This window comes from Castor canadensis, chromosome X (genome assembly GCF_047511655.1).
Source record: "Castor canadensis chromosome X, mCasCan1.hap1v2, whole genome shotgun sequence".
Lineage (NCBI taxonomy): Eukaryota > Metazoa > Chordata > Mammalia > Rodentia > Castoridae > Castor > Castor canadensis.
The window spans coordinates 115,307,043-115,333,856 of NC_133405.1; the positions used below are offsets into that span (position 1 = coordinate 115,307,043).

Below are 26,814 nucleotides of genomic sequence, written 5' to 3' on the forward strand. Positions count from 1 at the left end.
TCCTGTATTAAATTACTTTTTTGGGGAGAATGGTTTCCATCCCTTTTCTTCTTCCCATTGCTCCACTTGGTATTGTGAAACTATGTTCTTGATGGGCTAGTTGGTGGTTTCAGTGACCTGTTTTCTTTCCCTTGATTTAATTTTTGTTTTGTGGCTGTCTTGAGATTTTAGCTAAGTGTGTGTGTGTGCTATTTCTGTCCCTGGTCTGGGTGTAACTTAGTATTAACTAATTCACAGGTTTAATACTTACCAGTAGTTTATGTGTTATATACAAGAGCCCTTGGTGGTAATATCTATAAGCAGTGGGAGTTGGAGGGTTAATGTTTGTAATGCTAGCTATCGAAACTTGGGCAGTTGGATAGGGTGGCACTAAAGGTGGAGATGGGATGTGGGGTGCATTTGTGGGGAAAGCAGTGTGGGGGCTGCTGTTTTTGTGGTCCTTGTGTGTGTTTGGGTATCTTTCTGTTGTAGAAGAGGGTGTTTGTGTTAGGGATTACAAGGGTTTGGGGTTGTATAAAGTTGGTATAGTAAGTTATTCAATGGATGATGAGTGTGAAGGAGGGAGGGGTAGTCTGGTGACAGGTTAGGGGAGAATGGGAGGGAAAAGTCAGGGCTGGGAGAAGAGAGTGGGTGAGAGGGAGCAGAATGAGTTGTTGGATGGGGGCACTGGGTTTTAGCACAGGGGAAGGATGGAGCATGAAGGGGGTGAGAGTAAGGATGAGAGGTTGATGATGGTTAAGTTGATAGTATAGAAAGAGAAAAGAAAAAAGATAATAGAAGTAAAAGTAAAAATAGAAAACCCACAATAATAAAACTAACAAGAAACAAGCAAACAAAAAACAAAGAAATCAACAAGGAGAGATGGAGAAACAAACAAGAAAGAAAAGAAACAAAGTAACAAACGTACAAAAAAACCTCCGGGTTCAGGAACAATAGAATTTTAGTCTTAGTTTAAGTTCTGGTATTACTCCTCCAGCATCCAGTCCTGGTGTTGGTATTTAAGCAGAAGCTCTGTCATCTTGCCAGGTGGTTGGCCTGTGGGTAGTGTTTTTTTCTTCTGTCTTTCAGTGGCAGCTGCTTGGTCAGCTCTTCCCTCAGTGAGGTATGGCAGTTTAAGTTTGCATGCTGTCCCAGGCTCAGATCAGCTCTGTAGTCCACCAGCTGTGTTGCTTTGGAGGTAGGTGACTTTTCACTGTGCTTGTTTACTGGGGGCTTGTTTCTTTTCCTTGTCCCCTTTCTCTGGAGCAAGATCAGTGATCCGTCCACTGCACCCCCTGCCCACCTTCCCCCTTCCCCACTGTCAGCATGTTGTGATGGTTAGCTGTTTGTTTTTAAATTTTGCGGAGCTGTTTGACTTTGAGTGTTGCTCACTGGCTCAGGAGATGAGTTTTGTGGTCTGTTACCTGCCCTGCTTCAGGCAGTGGCTTATCACCTGCCTGCTGTCAGCCTTCCTGCCTTTCTAGCTGTTTGTTTACTGATAGTTTGCACAGAGATTAGCTCCTTTCCCCTCCCCACTTCTCTGGTGCACTTTCAGCATTCCCACTCCTTCCACTGTGTGCTAATTTTTGGTTCTTTGTTTATCATTCAGTTTTTTTTTTTTGTGGGGCGGTCAGTCTGCCCAGGGAACTATGCTAGTTTATCCCAAGGGTGTCTAGGAGAATACTGCATGACGCTTGGTGCTCACTTGCCGAATGTCTCCCAGGCAGGTTTGGAGCCGCTGGTGGCAGTGGTAATGGTGGTGGCAATGGCAGCCCACCTGTTTTCTCAGTGTAATGTGGTGTGGAGAAGCTTTCTACAGGCTAGGGGTTGAGGGTGTCAAAGTTTTGATTCTCCTTGGTGCTTTATTTCTGCCAAGTGTTACCTCCAGCATCTCAGCAAGGTTTTGGAATCATGGAGCTCACGGTTTCTTGTTCTGCACCCTAGTCGCCATCTTCGTTCCTTTTACTTTCAGATCTTTTGAAAGCTCAGCAAAACTGGCTGTCTTGGACTTTTCATTTCAAGTTTACTTCTTCATTTCTGAAATTTGCCTTCCTCATTCCTTTCCTGAAACTATTTCCCCTAAGATACCTCCTGATCTAGTTGCAATTCTAATGTACATTTCTCAGTCTTTTATAAATGAACTTGTCACTGTTTTTGACACTGCTAATTGCTTTCTCTATTTAAAATGTAATATCATTTTATGATTATAAGAGCAGTACTTGTTCACTATAGAATATTTAGAAAATACAGAAAAATATTATCTGTAATAACATTAATTGGTGACAATTGATGTTAACAGTATGTAATGCATACATATATTCATCAGTACTTAGAGATATTAGTGTAGACATAGATATATGCTATTCTGTACAGTAAATTTACCTTCTCCACCCTCCTTTTGTTGGCAGTACTGAGATTTTAACTCAGGCCCTCACACTTGCTAGGCAGGTGCTCTTTCACTTGAACCACACTCCCTGTGTGTTCAGTTATTTTTCAGATATTGTACAGCATTTTTGTCAAGGATGGTCTTAAACTTCCACCCTCCTGATCTCTACTTTCTAAGTATATGGGATTACAGGCATGTGCCACTTCACCTGGTTTACCTGCTCTTTCATATGTTATATTGTGAATACGTTCCCATCTCCTCAAATATTTTTTGAAGATGCTTATAACTACTGCATGATAAATGGATGATTGGATGAATTGTTATCAATTTAGTCGTTTGCCTACTATTGGATATTTGATCTGCTTTATCTTCTCTACTATAAATAATAGTGCTATATACATCCTTGTACATAAATCTTTGACAATTTCCTTGGGAATATTTGTTTAGAAAAAAAGTATTATAGAAGAATTATTGAACCCTAGTAAATAAATCTTTTTTAGGTTTTACCACACAATGCTGAATTGACTCTCAGGAAAGTTGTTGTGATTCATAATCCCATTTACAATGAATATGAGTGCCTGTTTTTCTTTTTTTGTCTTAAAACTTTCTACTCTATTTCCATTATAATGTCACTTATTTCCATAATAATATCCTTTTTGTTTTCCTCATTCTTACTTTGTCCCCCCTTTTGAGTTTATATTCCTACTTGTTAAAAGTTGATACTTTCCATAGTTTATATTCTTAGTCCAATGCCCCTTTCACTTTCTTATTCCCTAGGGTTAATTCTTCTACTTTAATAGTTTCAATTTCTTCCATTTATGCTGAAAATTTCCAAATGTAAAACAGTAGACCTGGCCAATCTCCTGAACTTTAACTCATGGATAGAACCATCTATAAGGCATCACTTTTCTGGTATCCTACAAAAAATCAGCAACTCAGTCTAGCAAAAAATATGTGTTAGGAGCATAACCTGTCAAGGGCTTGCTCAAACTTAAGACCTGGGATAGAGGGCACATATTTACCTTTTCTCTCTTAGCCAACTCCACCGCCGCAGTCCATGCCACAATCACATGGAGAGAAGACTCAGTTTAATGTTCACCTAGCTGAGAAGAGAATATATTAAAGATTGGAATATTCTCAAGTTGATTGTTTTTTCTCATTTGAGAAAGAAATATTTGATGGATTTGGTTGTTGGTCAAAGTTAGTTAAGGATAAAAGTGGGGCTGGGGGAATAGCTCAGTGGTAGAGTGTGAGCAGAGAATGCACATAACCTTTGCTTTTCTTGGCTTGATGTCCAGCACCAAAAAAGTAGGGTTGAAATTTTATTTCTTCTAGCTCATAATAGTGCTCTTTCCCTTGAAATTTATGTTTAGCCTATATCTTTGCATATGCTTGAAAAAAATCAGCAAACTATATAAAAATTATAAAATTTAAAATCAAATTACCTTTAAGCTGGAAGGCATACTTTACACAACCAGTTGGATGCCTTCATTTTGTTAGTTAATCATCTGGAACCTAGAAATGTTGCATGACTAAGTCAAGAAGCATGGTTAGTTGGCAGCAGAGATTACTAAAATTCAAATCTTCTACCTCTTGTTCTAGTATGCATTTCACTACATGGATGTTTCCACATGTTCTTAACCCTGGGGCTCTGAGAAATATCTACAAAAAGATCCTTAAACACAAGTAAATTTTGGAAAATCTTGTATCCCTAGTATCATAACTTTTAGAGAATCATAGGATTTCATTATGGCATTCATGTACTCCAGGCACTTTTACCTTTGTGGGCCACTTCTTCCACAGAAAAATAGTTATATATATGTATATAGATAGATAGATAGATAGATATATGAGTGTGTGTGTGTGTGTGTGTGTATCGCTGATATAAAGACTAATAAAATCCAGGCTAGGCTAGATTTGTTATATCATCACTATTATTTTTATTATTTTCATTTTAAAATACACTATTTTGAGGACTCCTAGAAGTGTTCTGGGCCACAGGCACTGTGCCTGTTGTGATTAGTGGACAAGTCACATTCACAAGTCCTATTCATAATGCATGATAAAGAAGTCTTGCAAAGAAAGAACCTTTTTAGTTTTGTTTTATTTATCACTTCCCAAATTTTTACTCACAAGGTCCTATTACCATATCAAAGCACACTGGTGTTCTATAGAACCTGATTTAGAAAAACATTCTGTCTTCTCAAACTGCAGTGATAATCACTCAGCAAAAACGTACATAGTGATACAAAATCAAGTTATTCTGGATTTGGCTGTGGTTGAGATCTCTGAATTAGCTGTAAAATACTCATAAAAGCCTCTTTAAGATGTTTTATAGACCATGCAAGCACATCAAATTCTCACAAATAGTTCATATTAATATATGGAATATTTGACAATTATATTTTATTAACACATCTTTCTAGTACATGGGAATGGTAATGCTATACCATTAACTCATGCTTTTGCTTCTTAAGATAATGAAATAAAATTAGAGTGCCTATAAAACTAGATTTTCAGCTAATTTTTAGAAGATGGTAATAGAAATTTCATGAATTAGAAATGACAGTATTCATTGCATATAGTGACTAGTTTAAGAAGTAGCCCCATTTTCTGTGTTTTTATGATTCTTTTGACACATTAATGTGGAACAATCAATTAGTATCTGAAATGCTTTTGATAACTGTTAACATTTCTTTTAAGAAGGTCTTAACTATTTGTTATGAGGTATAAAAGATCAGTTATTAACTTATAATAATCAAATACATTTTAGAACCGTACTTTGATAGAGATCCTGTGGTATATTGCCAGGTGATGAGTCTGGACAATACCACAGTGACAAATAAACAAATAAATAACCCAGTATTTAACATGATATTTATGTTTCACTCACAAAGGTGCCATGCGTCTAAAACTCTGATGCAGGTTGTTATGATCTTGCATCTCCATCAACTCAACATGAGAACACTTCCACAATTACTATGAAGAGAACCCTGGGAGGTCAAATACTGATTATTAAGTACTTTGGTCTGGAAGTGACAGCTAATATTTCTACCCACAATCTATTGGCCAGACCTAATTATAGTCCTCCCAAGGTGTAAAACTCCCATGTATCTGGAGGGAGGACAGAAGTGGATATGGGGAACACAGTTGTCTCTATCACAGCAGTCTTTAGATAGAAGCATTGCCTTTTTGCTTGCTCAAAGACTCAACTTTGGTGCTCTTTCAAAAAAATATTTTTAAAATAGAGTAAGAGCATTTACGTTTTCTACATGAATTTTGAAGCAATTAATTAACTGTATATGCATAATTTTAGGCTTAAAATCAATGGTCACCTTTATGTGACCATATTATTATGAAAAAGTTAAGGTTAATAACCACTATGAGTACCTAAATTTATTTTCCTAGTATAATATCATATTCAGCATTTTTATGGTAATCTAGATTTCTAGATCTAGACTTCTCGAAATGGAACATTTTCACCAAGATCAACTGGGGTGCCTGGTAAAAATGAAAATATTTATCCCAACCTATATAATTAGACTCTGTGGAGGTAGGAAATTACATGCTGTCTTTGGAATTACTATGCACACTGGTGCTTAAGAATGTTTGACAAAGAAGGACCATTGATGAAGAGGTGGTCAGTACTGGGGAAAGGAAAATAATAGGCTTTCTTTAAATCCATCTGTAGAGTAGAGTTTGCCTGGTTGAAAACAAGATCTGATTTGACTCTTGTTAGTCTTGATCAGCAGAAATCTCCAAGAGCAGGCTTCTCATGGGAATACCCAATTGTCAGTTTAAAAGGCAGATCCATTCACTTTCATAATCCTTGGATCTACATTGAGCAAAAAGCTAATTCAAGGATCTTCAGTTTACTTTGATGTTTTTATTTTTGCCTATTACCTTTTCTAGATACCTTTGTTCCCTAGATGGTCTCATCCCATCTCATTATTTCAATACATTCTGATTCTAACTATAAATGCATTCCTCCACTGAATATCTTTGCTAACCCCAAACAATTCCCTGTTCAACATTTCATTCATCTGGCTAGTAGGATTTTTGATATTAACATGTTTAAAATTGATCTCCTGATGTTTTTCCCAAAAACTTGTTCTTCCCATGAATTCTCTCCCTATCTCAGTTTATGGAAACTTCATTCTATTATTGGTTCAGGCTAAAGTTCTTAGAACCATAGTTGACTTCCATTTCTCCCACATATCTACCAACAAATTATCTCAGCTTTGCTTTTAAAATATACCCAGAATGTGATCATTTCTCATCTACCTTCACAGTTACTGCTCCAGTCTAAGCTGCCAGCATTTCTTGTCTGCCTAATTGCAATAGTCACCTAAATGGTGACTAAATTCCCTTTAGTCTATTCTCAACACGACAGCCACCATGATGCTGTTAAAACATTCAGACAGATTATAGCTACTGTTACTCCCAAAACTCCCCACATGATGCAGAAGAAAAGCCAAAGTTCTTCAAATGGCCTGCAAGCTCTTGCATGATCTGGCCCTTCTTTCAAAAAATTTCCTTCTATACTTTTTCTTATTCACTAATTTAAGACATCAATTTTTTTTCATTTCCTTAAACACACAACTCATGGTGTCTCCTTGGAATGTCCGTATGTTCTATTGCATCAGCTTGGATGATTTCTCATAGGTAGTTGGTGGTTTACCTTATGATCTTTGTTCAAAGAGTATCTTCTCAATGATATCTTCCTTGTATACCATGCCTAAATGTCATCCTCTTCCCAAACACATATTCCTTTTCTGCTTTTCTTTCTCCTTAGCACTTGTCACTATGAAATACACTGCATTTTATTTAAATCATGTTTATTATCTGCCTCTGTGTCATCACATTTAGTGGTTCATGAAAGCTTTTGAAGGGGATTTGTAAACTGATGTATATCAGTGTTGAGAACAGTGCTTAGCAATGCGGTCAGTCATTCAACAGATATCTTTTGAAAGAATGAATATTTATCTTCTAATGATACCCAGTCATAGATTCACACAGCTCTCATATCTACATTTTATTGATGTGTTCATGAGCTGCTGTTTGCAATGGATTTCTGTACATCTTAAGACTGAAAATTGGCCAGGCGCTGCTGGTTCACGCCTGTAAGCCTAGCTACTCAGGAGGCAGAGATTAGGAGGATCACAGTACAAAGCTGGCCCGAGAAAATAGTTCACAAGACCCTATATTGAAAAACCCTTCACAAAAGTAGGACTGGTAGAATGGCTCAAGGTGAAGGCCCTGAGCTCAAACCCCAGTACCACACAAAAAAACCCAGAAACTTTTCACTCAAAATTGTCAAAAATAATTCAGAGCTAAGTGCCAGAAGGTGAACATAATGACCAGAGTTTTAACTGCCAAGAACAGAAAATTCCAAGGAATGAGATAAACAACTTATGAAAACACAGAGATATTTGGTTGTGGTAAGCAGTCTTTAAAATGGTGCCCACTTATCTTTGCCTCCTGATAGTCAAGAGAAATATCCTTCCTTTCAATGTGGGCTCAACCTAATGACTAACTTCTAACAAAGAATATGGCAAAAGTAAAAGCATGTCATTTCTGAGATTAGGCTACAAAATGAGACCAGTTTTGTGTTGCTTGCTTTCTCTCATTTTCTCATTCCGATTATACAAAATTTCAAGTTATGAGCTACCCTATGAGAAAGAAAAGCTCATATGGCAAGGAACTAAGGATCACCTTGGCCAATAAATACTGAAGGACTGGGACCATCAGAGAAACTGCCTGTGAATAGCTGAATCTTCCAACAATCAGAAGGAACTACAGAGCACATTCCTCCCCTTCAAAGTTTTTAGATGCCTGGTATCCTAATACTTCAATTGAAACCTGAGGGAACTTGAGTGAGAGAAAATCCATTCCCAGTTTCTTGACCCACAAAAACTATGAGATAGTAAATATTTGCTGTTTTAAGCTGGTAAGTTTTTGAGTAAATCATAGATAACTAATACAGTGGCCATAGAGAAAAATTTATAATCACATACCAAAATATCTTTTAAAGAAATATGAGTGTGTGGTGATAAATGGGTGATAATTTTGAGGGAGGAACTATGCTCATAGTATTTATCAAACTGGTTATAATTTATTAAGTTCACAAGTAGTTTATTGAGAACCAATGTAGCAACAGTAGAGTTCAAGAAGTGATAGAGTGATGAATAAGTATGTACTGTAGTAGAATTTATAATGCAGTGTGGGGTGAGGATAATGGGCACATTATTAATAATTTCAGGCAAAGAATAAAACTATCTGGGTGATGTTTTATAGACAGACTGGCCATTGGAGTTGGGACACCTCCATTGAAGGTCTCTTTGTGTTTGCAACTATTGATTTGAATTCTGACTGACAAGAAAAACCCAGCAATGGGAAAATTTCTGTACAGAACACTACAGGCAAAGGAATGGAAAATGCTGAACTGGCAATAAATGTGTCTAAGAGTTAAATCATGTAACTTGTTTAGATGCAGTAAAAAGCTCTTAGACAGTTTAAATAGGGAAAAGCAATTTATCATTTTAAGTATCTGGTCATTCTGGCTTCTGTGTGGAAAATGTGGTGAATGAGGGATTAGGGAAAAAGACACAGTTATCTGGCAATGACATTGAGAATGGTATCTCATGGAAACAATAAGTAGTTGGTTTATTCACCAGGATTCAGGTACTTTTATCAACAATGGAGCACACACTACCAACTTCTTGGCTGAGGAGAGATTGAGACAATGAAAGTCTCCTAAGTAAGTCTTATGTACTTATCGGTATAACTTGACTGATGGACAAATTGATTTGTGCAAAGGGTGATATTAGGGGAATACAAAGAAGCCAAATTTGTTGTCAGCCCATTTGTTGTTAGGACAGTCAGGTTTACTTCTTTTATTAGCCAAAAGAACATTTAGAGATATATTAGACTTAATGTTTTGTACAACTTCTCATTGCTCAAGAAGAAAATGTGATTGCAATGGTTTTAAAACAGCTGTTAGAATTTTCTTTTTGCATTCATAAGTAAGATTTTTATGACCTTGAAGACTAGCTTCACAGCACTATAAGCCAATTAATGTTAAGCATCGTCTCGTTTAACCTTGGTAATAAGTATTCCACATAGAAATGGTTCTTCAACTCCCGTATATGCTGATTAGGACTCTAAGTCAAAATAACTTACAAGAAGTGATATACTTTGTTGATTGGACTTATCAATTTCAATAAGAAAGATAATGATGAAACGAATCGTGGGATGAGAAAGTTGAAATGCTTCTTCGACAAACTGCTAGCTTGATGCTGACTCATTGTCTGAAGGTCTCGTGGGAAGTGAGGTGAGAGAGAAGTGGATTAGGAAGTAGACACAGACTTTCCAAGTCACCAGAGTACTTTAAGTATTGTAAAAACAAAAAAGTCTGGAAACATAACTTTTTGTAATTTTAGCACTCAGGTGGGGAACATCAATACTAAAACAGTATACCTTTGAGTATGTGTGTGAGGAGGGATGGTATATTAGATTCCTATAGCTGCTCTAACAAATTACCACAAATTGGTGACTTAAAGCAATAGAAACTTATTCTCTCACAATGCCAGAGTTCAGAAATCTGAACTCAGGGTATCAGAAGAATTGGTATATCCTGAAAGTTCTGAAGGAGAATCTGTTCCATGCTTCTTTTCTAATTTCTGGTAGAAGCAGCAAACCTTATAGACACATAACTCCAATTTCTAATTCTGAAATCATATGGCATTCTTCCTTGTGTATCTTTGAGTCTCAGCTTTCCCTCTTTTGTTTTAATGGACACAACCACTCTGGATCTAGGGACTACTTCAAGTCCAGGTTGACCTCATCTTGAGATCCGTTACTTAATTGCATCTGCAAAGACTCTATTTCCAAGTAAAGTCACATTCACAGGTATTAGGGTCTTTGGGGATGAGATACAATTCAGTCCCCCTAATGATGGCATATAAGTATGGTTAAGTTTAAGATGCAAAATGTAGAAGAATAATTTGGGAGGTGAGTTAATGAACTTTTTCTAATCACAAAATAAGTTAGTTTTTATTTTAGCATATTCACAAATAGAAGTAAACAGAAAATAAACATTTAATTTAAAAAAGATTATATCTTGGTCCAATAGAAAAGAGTTATTTTTATGTGACCACTAAATAGAACTAATTTAAGGTTGTTTTCAAAGACAAAAATGAAAGAATAACATATATGGCACATGTCTATAATTTGTAATTGCACTGCTTGATAAATTTTCACAAAGTGCTACATGCACATGGTGAACAAAGTGAACATACTTCATGTAAATATAACATATACAAGGTAATGAACGTTAACAGCACCCCCAAAGTCTTTCTTGTGATCCCAGTCATTATTTGCATCCCTGAGTGTAACCACAATCCTGATTTGTAACCCTTTATAGAACATTGCTCTCTGTTATATATGCATATATATACATGCACATATATACATATATGAATACATAACAAAGAAATGTATATATATGTGTGTGTATGTATATAATTTTAGACAGAATCTCACTATGCATCTGAGGCTGGCCTTAAACTCATAACCCTCCTGCCTCAGCCATGGGATTAGCAGTATGTACCACCACACTTAGTGATAATATACTCTATTTTCTTTTATTTATTTATTTTTATTTTTGCATTGCTGGAGATCAAGCCCAGAGCCTTTGCATGCTAGACAAGTGCTCTACCACTGAGTTACATCCCCAACATATTTCTTCCCATTCAAAAATTCTGTATAAATGAATCATACAGTATATTGCTCTTTGTAACTACTTATTTTTGTCATATACAATTTTGCTATATTATTATATCACAATTTATTAATCAAATCTACTACTGATGAATATTTGAATTGCTTTCAGATTTAATTATTACAAATAGTGCTACTATGGGCATTACTGTATATGTTTTTGATATATATGTTCCCATTTACTTTGGGTATTTATGTGAGAGGAGAAAAATTGGCTCATAGGGTATGCACATGTTTGGTTTTAGTAGAAACAGCCAAACTTTTTTTCCAAAATGGTTGTACCAGCTATCATTCTCATCAACATTGTTTGAAAATTCCAGTTCTTCCATATCCTTGATAGCATATGATATTAGCACTTTCATTAAAATTTTAGTCAATATGGCAAGAAACTAAATTATTATATGTTTTGAATCAACTAATGAGCTATACAAATGAGAATGTATTTGACATTGATGCTAGGAACAAGAGTTACAGGGATAATGGTATTCAATCTATAGAAAAGTAATACTAGTTGAACCTGGAATGAATGATATTTTCACTATCATAGTAGCATTCTTGGTAGCTATACTTAACAATCTTTAGATAAAAGATATAAACTGAATATTAGATGGAAAACACTCGCAGCCTTGACAATGTAATATAAAGAAAAATTGATAAAAGGTGGGAGGTGGAAGGAAGAAATGGAAGAATTTTATATCTCCATCTCACAAGGTGGGTAGTAGAGAGATAACAGTTAAAAGTTGATAGAATATGAAATAGAGTTTAATTATATTCTTTAAAGTCAAGCAATAGAAAAATCCTGAAGGTAATATACTTAAGAAAATAGAATAGATGCATAAACATACTAAGTTATCTATAATTACCGAGGTAAACATCCAAAGAACTAGAGAATGTTAAAAGAGGTTGTCACTGGAGAATGCTCTCAAGGATGGGATTGGTGAGGCCTAGTGGTAGTTGCCTTTCATTATGATCCTTTCTATAATACTTGTTCACTATGTGCATGTAGTACTTTGATATAACACAATGAAGTTTTTAAAGTAACAATTAATTGGAGAGATGATCATCTTTAATCCTAGTGTCAGTGATTTCAGATCTTATTTTGGAAAGAAGGAAGAGAGAGAAAAGAGAGAATCATGAGTGACAATGAAAATATACTATGCTATTAAAAAACTGTGATACCAGAAAAGAAAATTAGGAAAGATAAATGATGGGAAAAAAAATCAATGCCATGTTGAAAGTAAATCTTAAATTAAAACTCTTATTTTATTTACTTAGGACATTTCCTTCAAAATTCCATCTGGATTGAATTAGTTTATAGCTTGAATACTTGGACAACAGACATATGCTCCCTGTATGGGAGAATATGATGGTTGCCCCATCTTTTAACTTTCTAGGTCAATCCACTGTTTTCAGATAAATCTTACTATCATACTGATCTTATTATTCCCTGCTTATAATTTTCAACTGGGCCCCTCATTACCTATTCAATTAAGTATTAAATCCTCATTTTGGCATTCTATGCACTGAATAATATGGCTTCAACATACAGATTTCATGTCATTGTGCTACTGGCAAGTATTATGATGGAAATTTGAACTGAGGCATGTCTTTGAGCCTTGTGCACTTTTACTCTATACTCATGTGAAACTTATATGTGCATATAGAGATAAGCATAATAGTCATTGCAGCATTGCTTGTCAGAATAAAAAATTGGAAGTAACCTAGATGTCTAATAGGAGGAGGTGTTAATAAATTGGGTTAAGGTTCATATAATATAAGAATAGGAAATAATTAAAATAAATGAAGTAGGTCTCTACCTCTCAATGCAAATGAACGGGTAAAACAAAATCTTGATTGAAAATAGCAAGGTTGCATACAATCCAATTCTGTTTACAAAATGTTCAATAATATGCATATGTTACAACCCACCCCAAGAAACTATCAGTAAAATTTAGATCAAAATAAGGAAGGTGGTTATTTCTATGGAGAAGGGAAAATAATTGAATCGAGAAGGATAACAAACAGGCATCAATTCTAGTTAAACTGTACTTCTTTAAAATGAAAAGTCCACCAAGCACTGGTGGCTCATGCCTGTAATCCCAGCTACTCAAGGGGCAGAGATCAGGAGGATGATCATGGTTCAAGACTAGTCCAGAAAAATAGCTCATGAGACCCTATCTCAAAAACACTTAACACAAAGAAGGACTGGCAGAGTGACTCCTGCCTAGTAAGTGTGAGGCCCTAAGTTCAAGCATGAGTTCCACCAAAAGACAAAAAGAAAAGACCAGCTGGGCATAGTGGCTCAAGCCTGCAATCCCAGCTACTTGGGAGGGGAAGATCAGGAAAATCACAGTTGAAAGCCAGCTCAGGCAAAAAATTCTTGAGATCCCATCTCAACTGATGATTGCATATGGTGACATAACCCCTTTCATTCCAACTATGTGTAGAAGCACATATAGGAAGATCACAGTTCAGGATGGCCTGGGCATAAAGCAAGACCCTATCTCAAAAATAACAAAACCAAAAAGGACTGGTGATGTGGCTCAAGTGGTAAAGCATCTGCCTAGCAACCACCAATACTGGGAAAAAAAAGAACAAGAAAACAAGGTGGCAAAGAATTAAAATTGGTAATTATAGCATCCTCTTATGTCTCCTCTGCATATTTAAAATGCAAAAAACTGTAAAAATACATATGTAGAAAAACAATAGAAAATACATAATATTCAAATATTTTCTTGCAGTAATGGTATGATAGGTGATTTTGTTCTCTTTTGCTTATATATTTTTTCATAATTAAAATACTTTTGATTTCTAGTTTATACAGTCTAACATGGAATGAGTTTTGGAAGTTATCCCTTCCATTTTCACAAAAAGAAGAAAATCTTATAAACAAACTGAAAACCTGTAAGTCTCACTAGGTCCATCAGAAATTTGTGGTCACATGGCAAATCACTTTCTCATAACCTGGAGACACATATGATACAGAGAATCACAGTTTATCAAGAAGAGAAGCTGTTGCTGTATCTTAGTAGGAACACTTAAGGGATGACAGTCTAATTACTGCAACTTGTGTGTGGGTTGGATTGAGAGAAAAAAATCCCTTGTGGCCGCTATATTAGAAGAACTCCCATATATTGATGATTATTACCTCTGGAATCTTGTCCAAGTTCTTAGGCTGAAACCTGGAGAAAATCCACTTGTGCTTCTGGTATGGGTAATGGTGGTAGGAGTAACTATAATCAAAGAGCCCAGAGCATTTTGTTCTTAATCCTTCAAGGAGATTAGCTTGCCAAAACCAAACCCACTTTTGTTTTCCCATAGCCTAATGGAGGAAGGTAAATATCCAAGCAGCCACTCTACAGTTCCTATATTTCACCTCATGGGAGAGGAAAACAGAAAAGCACTTTTGAAGGTCACAGACCAGAGACACAGGCTTACTGAAAGATTGACAGAATACTTCCCTTCTCCTCACAGCTAATCACCACTTCAATCTGGTCCCTGAATTATAATAGGGCACTATAGCTGAAAATACTAAAGGCCTCACTCTATTTCAGGACTCTAGGCAAAGGTCACACACACACACACACACACACACACACACACGTGGACATTTTAATCTATGATGCCACAGCTACAGAAAACAGTAAACAGAGCCTAACTCCTACCTAAACATAAAATCTTGCACTAATGCTTATTTACCTCAGTTACTTCTACCCAATATATCATGTCTGCCTTTTAAAAAAGTTACAAGGCATGCTATGAGTCTGAAATCACAATCTAAATATGCAAAGCAAGCATCAAAACCAGACTCAGATATGGAGGAGATTTAGAATTATCTGACTGAGAGTTTAAAATGACTACGTTTTTAAAAATATTATTTTTGACTGAATTATGTTCCCACAAAATTATTATATTGAAGTCCTAACACTCAGTGCCTCAGAATGTATTTGGAGATAGAGTCTCTAAAGAGGTAATTAAGTTAAAATGAGATCATGAAATTGAGTCCTAATGTAATATAACTGATATTCTGAAAGAAGAGGAAATGAAGACACAGCCACAAATGATGAGAAGACCACGTAAAGACACAGGGACAAGGTAGCCATCTACAAGCCTGGGAGAGAGGCCTCAGAACTACCTTAATCCCCTGCAAAGGCAGGGCCCCCAATCCCCAACAACTTCTCCCTAAACCCCAACTCTTATTTAACGATTCTGTCACCTCTTAATATCACTACATTGGAGACCAAGATGCCAACACATGAACAAACAACAATAATAAAAGCAAACAAACAGGAATGAAGAATAGCCTTGATAGCATCATGAGCAGAGAGGACACAACAGAGAAAAACATCAGTGTTGAAAGGAAAACTCACCAACCTAGACTTCTGTACTCTGCAAAATTATTATGCAAAAGTAAAAGAAATAATTTTTCAGACAAGCAAAACTTGAAGGAATATTCCAACAACAGACCTGCCTTGTAAGAAATGTTAAAAGAAACTTCATAAAGAAGGAAAATGATGTAAGCCAGAATCTCAGGTCCACCTAAAGAAAATATGAGCCTTAGAATAGAAATAAATGGGGCTCCAGGTGTAGCTGGAGATATAGAGTACTTGCTTAGCCTATTGAAGACCCTGGGCTTGATCCCCAATACCATCAAAAAGGGGTGGGATAAGTGAAAGTAAAATAAAATACTATATGTTTTCTATTCATAATTGATCCAACAGGTAACAGTTTGTTCATAATAATAGTAATAAAGTATTTGGTGATTATATCTTGTCAATATGTGAAATGACTAATAGCAATATAATAATGAATGGGATGGAAAAATTGGGTATTCTCTGTTATAAGCTAGCTGCACAATTCATGAACTAGTATAGTGTTAGTTGAGAATGTGTTATATTATATGTAAGTGCATATTGCAAACTCTAGGGCAAACACTAAAAAATTAAAAAAAGAAGTATAGAGAAATAGAATTATATAATATGCTCAATTAAAACCTGAGAACTAGTGGAATACAAAAGAAAAGAAACAAAGAACAAAGGCAAAGAAAATAATTGAAATTATGAAAGATAATCTATATCAATAATTATGCCAAATTGGAATAGTCTGAATACATGAATTAAAAGAGAGAGCTGTCTGAATGGGTTGAAAAAAACAAGACTAAAGTAGATGTTGTTTATAAGAATCCACCTGAAATATAAAGACATAGAGGGGAAAATACATATCATGCTAACACTAATTGAGAGAAAGCTGCAGAAGCTAAATTAATTTTAAACTTAGCCATCTTTGAGCAAGAAAAATGATCAGATATAAAAAAGAGCGTTATATAACTGTAATGGGGTCAATTCTCTAAGAAGACATCACAATCGTTAATTTTTCTGTTCCTAACCAAAGGGCATCAAAATACCTAAGGCTAAAACTGATGGAACTATAAGAAGAAATTGACAAACTTATTATTATAGTTGGAGACTTCAACACTCCTCTTTCAGTAATTGACAGATCCAGCAGGTTGAAAATCAGTAAGGATATAATAGAATTGAACAGCAACATCAGTTAGACCCAATTAATATTTATAGACTACTTATGCAACAAAGCAGACTACATGTTATTCTCAAGCTGATATTAGATGTTTGCCAAGATAAGACTACAATCTGGGTCATAAAACACACCTTAACAAACTTAAAAGAATAGAAATCATGCATGTATACTCTCAGACGACTATGGAATTACAATAAAAACAAAAACCAGAAAGCTAGATGGAAAATCCCAAAAATATTAGGAGTTAAATAGCATGTTTCTAAAAATGAACATTCTTATTTTGTAACAAGAAAATAAATAACAATACTTAAACCTATAAACCCATGCTTTAATTCCTTAGGAGTAAAACATAAATTTTCCTCTAACCATCGAGAAGTATTTTCTACTTCCTCGGCAGAAGAAGTTAAAAGCCATAATTTAACTTTCTCTAAGCCTATATTGTAAATCACTATTTTCAGTTTCTCATAATTTTATGGAAATTTCTTCTTTGAGGCTTAACTATTTTCACTTGACCTTATCCCAGAGGTGATACACAATTTGGAAGAGTTCACATTTCTAGGGAAACACTACCTTTTCATTTTCAAACTTATATGTAAATTGGTAAACTGACCTAGTGAATCTACATTTAAAATACTTGCAATGTGCCTCTGGATAAAATATGAGACATTATCTTTAATAGTGTGACGTGCCTCTTTAATCTTTCTTCCTATTCACCTATAAAGGAGGTAGCAGTGTTGGAACATGAATCCTGGAGATAAGTTTCACTATGTTTCCTTAATGCTCCAAATCTAACCATTTCAAAATCTGATTGTATGGTCAAATCAGTTGTCACATGAATTTGAATTATCAAGTTCCTTCATTTAGAAAAGAAATAAAATAAGGCAAAAGACTTATTTTTGGCCAATTGCAGAATGGAGTGGAACATATTATTTAGAATAGGTCTAATTCCTTTAAGAATAACCCCAAGTATCAGTTCTTGATAATGTAAACTTTACAGCAATTATTTCAGGCCAAGCAGCTTTTATGGGCAACCTCCTATAATTAGTGACTCTAGTATTAAGACATTTCCTTCTCATGTATTAGCTTAGGGATCTTCTGCTGGCTGCTCTCTATTGAGCCAGGAGACAAGGGAAGCTAGATTTGATTGGTGTGTGATGTATTGAAATATCCACACAGAACCCCATTAATATGTACAATTAATACATATTAATCAAAAACAACTTTTTAAAAAGGGCAAAAAAAGAACTTAGAAAACCTTATGGGAGATTTTAATGGCCTACCCTCCAACTGAGAGTATATAAAGTGTCTACCACTCATTGTACAGAAGAAGATATTTATAGTCTTTCTTTTTTTTCCAGGAAGAAAACGAAATGGATGCATGAATATGCACAATTGTTTCTGCCACAGGAGGAAAATATAGAGAGCTAAAATGATGTCTTCTTGTTTGTGTTTCTGTTATGCTTAATGGGCTGCAGAATCTCATACTAGGGTTGGGCATGTTTTCCTTGCTTTAAGTTGAAACCAGAATGTCAGTCTTCTATAAAAATTCCAGAGGGAAAATCAAGAGAGAGGAAGGCACAGCTCTGTCACTTACAGATAGTCAGATGATGAATACCCAATGAAGACCAGTCTCTACAATCTTCACTCTATACTTACTAGTTAAGAAATTGAAAGTCAGTGGTTATGGACCACAATAAAAAGCACATGTTGAGACATTGGTAGATATATACTAGAGTACAAGCTTTCCATCTCCTAGCCCAATAATTGACTTTTCACTCATCCAGCTTCCCAAGATGTTCACACAAAGCTCAATAAACAACTTTGCTAGGAGGATAGAAGTGGCTTCTCCATACATTTCTAACAATACCCAAATTAGGTCAGTCATTTTTATTCCACATTATTATTACCATATCTTGAAATGATAACATTGACTATAATTCCTAAAACAAGGATTTCAACAAGCAAACTAAACTTTAAATGACAAACTGAAGAATTAAATAAGAAAATGTTTAAGTCTTGTCCCTCAAAGTCCTTAAGCACACCTGGCATCTTATTGTCAAAATGTAGGCTTCTACTTAAAACACATGGAAATTTAAAAGAGAATTCATCAAATTTAAATAGTGTCTAAGAAAAAGTGAAAATTGTTATGTTTATTATATTTTTGAACAGTCCATGAATATTTCATAATTTAATAATTACATTGATTTAGTTTGCTCTTTTCTCCTGATCTTCAATGCTTCTATTATTTTCAAAGAAAAATATCCCTTACCAATTAAACATGCTATTATCATAGGATATTCTACTATTTGCCCATCTCTTTTTTTTAATCATGGAAAATGTTATTATGTTAATGTTAGCTTCTCCAGTAACATAGATCTAAAATATTTATCAATAACTTAAAATAGAACAAAACTGTCATTTAACGCATTTTCCATGAATTGTATAACCAGAAAGGACCTAGACCTTGTTACCCCAACCCCTCAATCTACACACTCTTTCAAATCATTCAGTAAGATAGCACTGACTTCCATGTGTCATGCTCTAGATATAGCAGGGTGGGCCAGGTGCTGTGGCTTACATCTGTAATCCTAGCTACTCAGGAGACTGACAGCAGGGGGATCGTGATTCAAGGTCAGGGTCAGTCTGGGGAAAAAGTTAGCAAGATACCCCCCCAACCAATAAAGCTGAGGGTGGTGGTGCATGCCTGTCATCCCAGATATGTGGGACATATAAGCAGGAGAATCACAGTCTGAGGCTGGCCTTGGGCAAAAACACAACATCCTGTCTGAAAAATAGCTAAAACAAAAAAGTGGGGGAGACCACGGAGCATGGCTCAAGTAGTAGAGCATTTGCCTAGCAAGCAAGAGGCCCTGAATTCAGACTCTAGTACTAAAAAAAAGCAGAAAAGGAGCAGGGTGCCCAATAAACAAAATCTCTTCTTTCATGAGGTTTATATTATAAAGGGGTAAGCAAAATAGAAACTAAATCAAATAGTAAAAGAAAGAAAACAGCATGGCAGATAATAAGCTATCTAGAATTCCAGGGAAGAGAGGGTTTGCAAATTTAAATAGGTATTCTGGCTTTGAAGAATGCAAGAGAGTAAGCCATGTGAATTTTGAAGGGAAAGCATCTTGCTATGTGTGTTCATGCCTCTGTGTGTGTGTTTGTGTGTGTGGAACTCAATGCTATAGAGACTAAACTCATTTAACGCCAAAGAGTATTGGGGTTAGAACCCAGATATCCTAAATCTGAGTTTGATTTTCTTTATAAGATGCTATGTTATCAATGTCAAATTAATTTTCATCAAACAATTAATCATATGTTGGCATTTATTTTATTTCTCAGCTCATGTTTATTTATTACCCTCTGTGCATGGAGCATTGAACCAGATGCTTTGGCAGAGAAAGGGCAACTTTCTACTTTTTTATGAATTTTCACTTATAGATTCTCATTTAATCCCTAACATGGCCCTTTGAGGCAGCCATTATTATCACTTACAGACAAGAAAATGGGGTCAATGACATTAGCTAACCTGCACAAAAAACCTCCTAGCTAATAAGTGACAATTAGAATTTGAACCCAGTTGACTTACTCCCAAACACATACAGTTTCTACCACATCATGCTGATTGTGCATATATATGTGTGTTTTATTGGTTTTGTCTATTATTTGTTTTACAAAGGAAAAATTTCTTAAGAATAACTATGACTCAGTAATTTCACATTCACATCACTTTCAAACTGAAGTTAAACGTATCAGTTATTTGGTGATTAATAAACATGCATGGAATTTAGTTAGACCTAGAATCATTCAATTCAGCACCAGAAAACTGTATACAGAATTCTAAAATGTAGTTCAGCTTGCTTCATCTTGAGTCTTTCCTCCTCCTTAGCTGAGTGTTTATTTCTTATTTAATTTGAATTGCATCATTAGTTTGTAAATTAATAATACATTCACATGACTCAAAATTCAAAAGTTTCAAAGGGAATGGGATAAAACATCTCTCTGCCATTCTGCTCTCCAGCCTTCCAGTTTCCCACAGAGGAAATCAGTTTGTCCTCCAGTTCCTCATGCAACCTTACAGATAAACATTATGTGTACATCTAACTTCTTGGATGAAACTGGAATTTCCAAGAGCAGATCAGAGTGAAGCCAAGAGAAATAGGATGTGACTAAAATTCCTGTCAACCCATAGAAAAAAGTTACTCAAAGAGAACATAGCACATATTATTTAATTTGGAACATCTCTGTCTTACATTCTACATCATACTCTCAAACTACTCTTTCCTAAAGTGCATCTCCAGTCATGTCAGCTACCTCTCAGTCTTCCAGTGATTTCTCATTTCATACCGGCCCCACAGAGGCCCCCGCCCTATTGTCCTGTTTTGTACATAATCTTTGGTTTTTATTTTTTCTCTGCTTTCGAGTAGTTTCAGTAAGGTTTGCTTGGCATTGACCATGAATTAGTATGACAATACCTAAAGGCTTCCAAATTTTTTTGATGCAGACAATTGATTTTTTTACCTTATGGGCCATCAAGGGGATGGAAATTATCCTGCGGGGTCAAGTGTTCATGACTGAGGGATTTCTGAAGATGTGAGAAACTCCCAGGCAAACCAGGCAAGTAAGCTACCCCACCCAGGATACTGGCAGGTGTGCTCTTTTAGGGTTTTCCAAGGCACTGGAGAGCACTATGAACCTTTTCGCTCCCATGCTTAAAGAAGACAAGAGGAGGTACAGCAGGTGTGGAGTACAGTTTTAGTCCTGGAAGCGCTGATATCGCCATGCTTTCTCTGTGAAATAATGTGGAGTTTTACTGCCATGGGTGATGTTCTTACTCCCTGTCTGCTCACCAAGAATTATCTACTTCTCATTTCCTCTAAAGTCAGGAAAAAGACAAGGGTGTCCACTATCTCCACTGTTATTCAATATAGTGCTTGAATTCCTAGTCATAGAGATAAGACAAGAGAAAGAAATGAAATGAATGCAAATGGGAAAGGAAAAATTCAAATTACCCCTATCTGCAGATAATATGATCCTATGCTTAAATGACCCTACAGACTCCGCGAAAAGCTATTAGATCTGATAAACACTTTTGGCATAGTAGCAAGATACAAAATCAACATACAAAGGTCAGTAGCTTTTATATATGCCAATAATGAATAGGCTAGAAAAGAAATCAGGAAAATAATTTTATTTATAATGACCTCAAAAATACCTAGGAATAAACATAACAAAAGAGGTACACAGCTTCATAAGAGGAGTACAGACAGGATTTCATCCTCCACTCACCAGCTAGGTTTGGTGCCTTTGTAAAATGCACACAATGAATACTTGGCAATCTTGGAGTAAAAGGTACCTCTACATCTTCTTTCTCTGCCACACAAACAATAACATGAGGACCCTTTCAAATCTGCAAAAGTATTGAATTTTGCTTGGGTTCTGCTTTACAAAAAAAGATGAAACAAAGACATAGACAATTCATCATTTCAGGAGAAAACCAGTGTAGGAAAGCCAGGGTAATCACCTATTTTCTAGATATGAGAGCATAAATCGTGCTCTTGATTTCTCCCAGGAAGCTTCAAAACTTTTAAAGTTCCTGTGATCCATCTTCTATAAAGTATGAGTTAGAGCCACTTATTTGACACATCTGGAATTGCTACCATCACTTGGAAGGGAGGCTTTCAAAAAAACCATAATCAAGTTACAAATGTTTGACACCAAATTGACAGCACAGAGCTGCTACCAATTCTCATAAAATGTTTGGCTTGCACGGAGAAATAAGACATGTTTTAAAACTACCAATTTCAAGCACTCAAATAATCCTAACATAATTAGCTCATCCCTAAAGTGGAATCAGATTGAGAACTATCTCACTGTAACATATTAACTTGCTCCAATAAATCTTCATGAATTCTAGTATAGGGCTCTAAGTTATGGAGAAAGGTGATTTTTCTTTTATACTTTTTGGGATATGGTCCATAGGAATGGGACAAAAAAGACATCCTTTAAAGCAACAAAAAGTTAATGACCCAGGAGTGATCAAGACCATGGGAGGAGTGAACTTTGCCTTATTTCCAGTTGAGCTTTACAGAAAGAGTTAGTCTTTGCCAAATGCCTTTCAAAGCTCTGTGTTCAGCCCATGTCCAATAATACTGTAACTGGGTCATTACCCACACACTGCCAGACCAGTGTTTCAAAAAGAACTGATACAATCTCATAGACAGTTAGTCAAAACTCCTCTCCTGACATCTCCAAAATCCATACTGGTTGTCAGGAGTTATTTTACTTGTGGAGGTGGAGTGGGGAGAACTGACTTAAGAATTAACTGTTCAGTGAGTCAGGAAACAGTAGCAGAATTAGATGTGTTGGAGAAATATAAAGGAACTACAAGAGGAGGATGCTCTTGGAAGCTGAACGTGGTAAACAGGGCATGTGCATTCACAGAAAATGAAACTATTGCTCATGCAACATCCAGGTGGACATTGTATAACTCATTTCTCCCAACTTCTGGATACTTTAGTATTCCAAAGAATTTTTGCCAGGAAAATTAACTGCAGAGAAAAACTAAAAGCAAAGCAGAGCTTCAGTTATTTCAGCTTTCTCATATCTAGAAGATTGTATTCTAGAAGATGGCTGTTCATCCTGCCTTTTCTCAGCAAAACCCACCCAGTTAATAAATACCTTTCAGTGTATTTTGCTTGAGATCATTTCCTTGATGAGAACTTAGAAACTGAGGCTGACTTTTACCTGTGATGCTTCCCACTCTCCCAGTTGCTTGCCTCATGGTGTATAGTGGGAAATAAAACAAATAATCAGAAAATTTACAGCTCGGGGGAGGTCTAATAGTTTCTGGGATCAGGAAATAGGGTATATTAACTTAGACATGATAGTTTTTATCTCATGCTTAGCACATAACCTAGTATACAAAGGGCAGTCAACAAATGTTTGGGGAATAAATGAAATGTTTTTGCTAAATTCACACAGAATTTACACTTTCCTCATGCAAGTCATTCAATCTCAACTCATATATTAAAAATGTTGTCTGACAGAAAAGATGGGTTTTATTTATTTATTATTTTTTAATATCCAGAATAGCTTTCAGTAACAATCACAGGAAGCTAAAAATAAAGAAATAGTCAATATCAAATCAAAGTTTTCAATTTTATCAAATAAGGAAGATAATGCTACTTCTAAAACATCAGAAAGAAAGGAAAAATAAATTTCAATTAAGGTATCACTTTTATAATGCATTTCAGCTTGATACCTTTTATTTCCTCAGAAGAATGGGAAGCTCTCTAGAGGAGCCACACTGATATAATTCTGTAATGTACATGGTAGGCATAACCAGCAAGTGAATGATCTGGTGGATAATGACTTTTGTTGCTTAACAATAAGTGTGGGCACATAAGGCACTGAAGTCCAGTGGCAAAGTGTCTGAATTTTGGAATCTGGTATCCTGAACTTGATTCCTGAAAACCTCTGCTAGCTGGATTCCTAATTCTAAACGTTTAAAATGAGATAAGGCAAGTGACATGTCAATACCCTGCCTCACATGCAATAAATGTGTGCTCATGCTTGATACCATCATTATTTGCTACATGAATCATGAAGAAATGAAATGGGACTATTTTAACCACTAGGTGATTTTTTTCTGTGACAATAGAGTCCAATCTTTAAATCTAATTGTAATTTCTAGGAGTGTTAGTTTCCTTCAAGAAGCCATAGCTTGTGCAATAATAAAATAATAGGCATTAGGTATAATGCAAGTCCAAATAATTCATAATCTGAACAATTACTACTTTCCATCTGCCTTTTTATTTTCATTTTCAACTAAGTGCCACTTTCTTTTCATGCTGTTATCTGAATAAACACTTAAATAAAAATAAATGAAAGAGAAATTCTCAGGGCAACAGTCATGCCCAGGATTAATGCAGTATTGTGTTTGCCCTTTAACATAGGTGGAGACATCTCTGAAAGCAAGGATTGATGGCTGCAGGAAACAGAAGATGCACTTCAACTGTACACGTTTCCTGACTGATCAGCTTTGAATGACCTTCATATAAAACCCAAAGGTATTTATTGGCCTTGTGCACTAACACATCTCAAGTGAAGACAGCTGCCTTTCCTCACGGCACAAGTGAAAGGTTTTAGATTAGGAAGCAGATGAGGTTAAACTACTTCATTATTTACTCATTGGGGGAAAAATCAATTTCTGGAATATAATCCTATGGACCTGACTGGCACCAACAAGGAGCATAAGTAATCACAACCCTAAAATAAATATTCGTTCATGCCTCAAAAAGACTCTTACACTAACTATTCACCTTTATGCATTAAGGTATCAAATAACCATGCAAACCAAACTCAAGGTTAATGGGCCTCTTTTTTGAATATGTCACTGAAATGGGATGGTGAAAATTCTGCTTATATTTTTCTGACCTTGCAAAATTCATACATTATATGATCAAGGCTATATATTTCTTATCTCCAGTTAATACTAAAATTTTTATGTATCAGAAAATATTGAAACAATAAACACCACAGAGCAAAATAAAAACCAATTACAATAAGGAATTCTCATGTTGAAATTCAATCAGCCACAAATTATGGTACAGTATAATATGTATATGAAATTTTAACCCTATCTCCAGAGCTGGAATCCATAATGACCCAATCCTACTTTCCTTCTCATGGAAATTTGAAATACTTTTCCTTCCAGGTTTGCCCTTTAGCAAGGATGTCCTAAGCTTCCATCATGTCGAATTTAGCCTTGCGAGGATTTTTAATTAACAGCGATGATCCACAAGCCATGATTTATATGCAAGAAAGATGCCCTATTTTATCTTCTTTTCCCAGGCTATGATATATAGATGCTTCTAATAAGCTAAAGATAAAAGTGGTTTGGACCAAAAAGCACCTATTTTCTCAAAGATGCACATTAAGACTACAGCTGTCAACAAGAGAATAAAGTAGAACCCAAATGACAGAAAATATAAAGGAAGTAGAAAATGATCAAGGTTTAGTTTATATATTTATGATAACACTTTTTTTCTTGAATTACTTAATTTGCATTCCACATAAAGCACTGTATTTAAAAACTTGGGTGAGGGGTTATATGAGGTATTTCTGAAGAAATATTCTATCTTAAAGAAAGATTCTTAAATTCACTTATTCAAGTTCATACTTCTCATGAGGCTGTCCACTTACTGCAATCATATTGCTCTAATTGAAAATATGGTAGCATTATCTTTTCTGGTATAACCATCAGAGACCATGGCATATTCTTTTGAATATCATATTGGGAAATCATATTTTGTGGATAGACTGAGAATATGAAAATCTATCCTCTAGTCCTAGCTCTGCTACAAATTAGCTTATAGCACTTACCTTGTGCTGTCACTTAATTTCTCTGGGGTCATGGATTACTTTAATATATGAAGGTGTGATTGTACTATATTACTGCTATGGGCCTTTCCAACTATAAAATTATACAATTTTGTGAATTGATATTTAGAAATAGCCAGAAAGTAGTGTTGAAACTGGAGAAATATTAATTTCTATATTCACAAAGATAAATTCTTATGAAGTCATTCATTCATTCAACAAATATTTTTTCATTGTCTTGTGTGTCAGGCTCTCCACTTCGTGTTGGAGATACATCAGTGACCCAAATAACAAGCACTGTCTTTACAGAACTTTAATTCTATCTGGAAAACACATATGATAGACAGTGACTGCAGTAAATAAATCAACTATGATATATTGTAGAGTAAATACAATGGCAAAACTAAAAGTAGAGTGAAATAAGGAGAATGGGGAGTGTGGTGGTTGGGGACTGGGAAGGGATGGGTAGGTGGCAGTATTAAGTAGAGTGATCAGAGACATGCTCATTTAAGAAAGTGAGTTCCAAGACATGGAGACCAGGGAATTAACAAAATAATATCTAGTTGAAAATGATGCATACTGTATAGCTAAGGCCAAATCCCTCAGATAGAGTCATGCATGTCTTATTTGAGAAGGAGAAAAGACATCAGCTTAGCTGCTTAGCTGGAGCAGATGGTGCCTAGAGCAAGTGGTAGTGGAGGAGGAGAGATAGCTATCAGGCATGATCATGGAGGACCTAGTGGGCC

At 35.6% G+C, this 26,814-nt stretch overlaps 1 protein-coding gene across 1 annotated transcript in view; it reads left to right on the top strand.

Moving 5' to 3' along the window:
- The first annotated feature begins 1,071 nt into the window (after positions 1 to 1,071).
- Nr0b1 (nuclear receptor subfamily 0 group B member 1) overlaps positions 1,072 to 26,814 on the top strand; it is a 78,795-nt gene continuing 53,052 nt past the window's right edge. The window contains exons 1-2 of the transcript XR_012444194.1: positions 1,072 to 1,177; positions 24,643 to 24,756. The gene's annotated coding sequence lies outside the window, so the exon portion shown is untranslated. The remainder of the gene's footprint in view (positions 1,178 to 24,642; positions 24,757 to 26,814) is intronic.